Raw genomic sequence first — 3,844 nt, 5'->3', positions numbered from 1 at the left:
CCGGACCTCCGTGGCTCCCTTCACTGTTTCCACTACCAGCCAACTGAGAGACGGACCCAGTGTGGACGTGCAGAGCCTAGGCAGACCCCACAGGAGGCTCAACATTTCGAGGCAGCTCCGTGTCCCAAAGACGAAGCGGTGCACATCGCCGTGTAAACCACCGACGGCCATTCTGGGCCCGGTGACAGCCGTACTGGCCCCACTGCCACGACACAGACGGACACCAGGACGCGCTCCCCAGCAGGGGGATGGCGTCGAGCCTGACAAACGGAATGTGCAGGGTGCTGGGAAAGGCCAAGCACTCCGACGCTGGAAGGCTCAGGAGTCTGAACTTCGGGGGACAAAGAGGACGGGTCCTCTGCGACACCCCAGCCGCGCTCTCGCCAGCCAAGGCGAGTGCGATTGATTGCCAAATGACCCTCAGACAGGCGTGGCCCCAGGAAGAACCTGGGGCCGCAAATTGCGTTCAAAGTGTCGATGATCAATGTGTCCTGCAATTCACATTAATTCTCGCAGCTAGCTGTGTTCTTCATCGACGCACGAGCCGAGTGATCCACCGTTAAGAGTTGTCTGAGTTTGTTTTCGGTCACTCCCTCGCCAGATTCTCCGCCACCATGTCGCCTGCCATGGCGTGCAGCAGCTTTGCCCTCGGAAAACCAGAGTCGGAAACGGGACCAGCAATCGGTTCGGCAGCGTCACTGACGTGTGCACGTGGCGGAGTGTCAGCGAGGGGACTTCTGCGAGGAGTTGGGGGCCGCACTGGCCAGAGCTGATGCCCGCCTGGCCCGGCCACTACCGAGGTGGGCTGGGAAACGTGGTAACGGCTCGTCAAACCCGTTCCCACCCTCACAACGCAGCTTGCCCGCAAGCCACCGACCACCGATCAACGCCAGGCACCCCGACCGAGAGCGCGATCACTCGTTAACCCTGCTGGCAGTTCGCTGGGGATCACTACTGCACGGAGCTCGAGAACCAACGGGCGGCAACTCAGGAGTCTTTAAACCGCCACCACCAGCCCGCAAATGCACAGAGGCCCTGACAAGAATGTGCGAGTGACGAGCTGAAAGGAATAGGTACCCCCTGGGGTTGAAGGGTGCGTGACTAGATAGCAACGACGTAAACCTAACCGATTTGGGAACTAAAGACCCACGCCTGCATCACTGGCTTCGTTTCCCGTGGCTGGAGAGTACACCGAAGCCCACCGTCTGTCACGAGCTCCCGAAGACACGGTGCCGCCAAGCAGCAAGGCCAGACCTGGTGTGGCTCCCTTCGCCGATCACAGACCGGTCGGCACTGCTGACGAGACGGTGGAACGGGCAGTGCGAACCCACCCGCCCGCGTGCGTTCGGGGTGGACTCGGCAAACGGAGATTTGCAATCGGAAAGTGTCCTCCTGCCCCACGCAGGTAGACGCCCAACAGTTGGGGGGGGTTTGGCGGTGACCACGGCTGCAGGGCCTGCTACCCTGACGAGCTCTCCTGCTGGCCCCAAAACCACCCCCGCGAGACGAGGTGAACCGGAAACGGGCGTACCCCCCCAGCCGATAATGATCCTTCCGCAGGTTCACCTCCGGAAAGCTTGTTACGACTTTTACTTCCTCTAGATAGTCAAGTTTGATCGTTTTCTCTGCGCTGCACCAGGGCCTTGTCCGACACCGGTGGGACCGATCCGAGGACCTCACTAAACCATCCAATCGGTAGTATCGATGGGCAGTGTGTACAAAGGGCAGGGACTTTATCAACGCGAGCTTATGGCCCACACTTACTGGGAATTCCTCGTTCATGGGAAATAATTGCAATTCCCAATCCCCATCACGAATGGGGTTCAACAGGTTACCCACACCTGGCGGCGTAGGGTAGACCCACGCTGATCCATTCAGTGTAGCGCGCGTGCAGCCCCGGACATCTAAGTGCATCACAGACCTGTTATTGCTCAATCTCGTGTGGCTGTACGCCACTTGTCCCTCTAAGAAGTTGGAAGCGGACCGCTCGGTGTCGCGTAACTATTTAGCATGTGGGAGTCTCGTTCGTTATCGGAATTAACCAGATAAATCGCTCCACCAACTAAGAACGGCCATGCACCACCACCCACAGAATCAAGAAAGAGCTATCAATCTGTCAATCCTTTCTGTGTCCGGGCCGGGTGAGGTTTCCCATGTTGAGTCAAATTTAGCCGCAGGCTCCACTCCTGATGGTACCCTTCCGTCAATTCCTTTTAAGTTTCAGCTTTGCAACCATATTCCCCCCGGAACCCAAAGACTTTGGTTTCCCGGAAACTGCTCGGCGGGTCATGGGAATAACGCCGCCGGATCGCGAGTCAGCATTGTTTATGGTCGGAACTACGACAGTATCTGATCGTCTTCGAACCTCCGACTTTCGTTCTTGATTAATGAAAACATTCTTGGCAAATGCTTTCGCTTTTGTTCGTCTTGCGCCGGTCCAAGAATTTCACCTCTAGCTACAATACGAATGCCACTGGCCATCCCTCTTAATCATAGCCCCAGTTCCGAAAACCAACAAAATGGAATAGGACCCCGGTTCTATTATTCCCAGCTGGAGGATTCTGGTGACCAGCCTGCTTTGAACACTCTAATTTTTTCAAAGTAAACGCTTTGGACCCCCAGGACACTCAGCTAAGAGCATCAAGGAAGCGCCGAGAGGCAGGGGCTGGTACAGGCGGTAACTCGCCTCGCGGCGGACCGCCAGCCCAATCCCAAGATCCAACTACGAGCTTTTTAACTGCAGCAGCTTTAATATACGCTACTGGAGCTGGAATTACCGCGGCTGCTGGCACCAGACTTGCCCTCCAATAGATCCTCGTTAAATGATTTCAAGTGTACACATTCCAATTACAGGGCCTCGAAAGAGTCCTGTATTGTTATTTTTCATCACTACCTCCCCGAGTCGCGAGTGGGTAATTTGCGCGCCTGCTGCCTTCCTTGGATGTGGGAGCTGTTTCTCAGACTCCCTCTCCGGAATCGAACCCTGATTCTCCGTTACCCGTGGTCACCATGGTAGGCACAGAAAGTACCATCGAAAGTTGATAGGGCCGACATTCGAATGTGTCGTCACTGTCACGAGGACATGCGATCTGCCCGAGGTTATCTAGAGTCACCAAAGCTGCCGGGCGAGCCCGGATTGGTTTTGGTCTGATAAATGCACGCATCCCTGCATGGGTCAGCGCTCGTTTGCATGATTTAGCTCTAGAATTACCACAGTTATCCAAGTAACGGTTGGAGCGATCAAAGGAACCATAACTGATTTAATGAGCCATTCGCAGTTTCACTGTACCATCCGTCAGTACTTAGACATACGTGGCTTAATCTTTGAGACAGGCATATGCTACTGGCAGGATCAACCAGGTAGCTGAACCCAAAGGACTGTCCACCGGCCGACTGGCGCCCATGCCTTCCTTTCTCCCCCCCCCCCTCCCCACCGAGGTCAACCTGGCACCGGGTTCAACTCTTAGGAAATTCAGCCTCTCGTCTGACCACAAAGCGAGACACCCCGGTACCGACGGGTCAGACGGAGCATCACCCTCGCGGATGAAAGGGTGTGAGGGCACACACCAGCCGTGTGCGTGAGCTCAGAGGAGAGAGTGGGAGCTCCACCTCCCTGGCTCCTCTCCCTGCCTCGGAACCACAGTGCTGAGAGGAATGGAATTCCGACACGCAAGGGAAACAGAGAGACGGCAAGAGCCCCCCACATAAAGCCTCGCTCCAGGAGCAAGGGCAGTGCGCGGGCAAGCACGTTACCGGGACTCTCTCCCAAACACTCGATTTCACACCACTGCCTCGGCAAAGCTGTGGCTTCTCGGCTTCACCATCACAACAAGGGTGAATGCCC

At 56.2% G+C, this 3,844-nt stretch overlaps 1 non-coding gene across 1 annotated transcript; it reads right to left on the bottom strand.

Moving 5' to 3' along the window:
- Nucleotides 1-414: 414 nt before the first annotated feature.
- Nucleotides 415-568, bottom strand: LOC140461159 (5.8S ribosomal RNA). The gene has a single exon (XR_011954481.1). It is a non-coding gene; the product is annotated as a 5.8S ribosomal RNA (ribosomal RNA).
- Nucleotides 569-3,844: the final 3,276 nt, after the last annotated feature.

The sequence above is a fragment of the Chiloscyllium punctatum genome, chromosome 36, assembly GCF_047496795.1.
Source record: "Chiloscyllium punctatum isolate Juve2018m chromosome 36, sChiPun1.3, whole genome shotgun sequence".
Lineage (NCBI taxonomy): Eukaryota > Metazoa > Chordata > Chondrichthyes > Orectolobiformes > Hemiscylliidae > Chiloscyllium > Chiloscyllium punctatum.
This window is presented reverse-complemented; position numbering and strand designations above follow the sequence as displayed.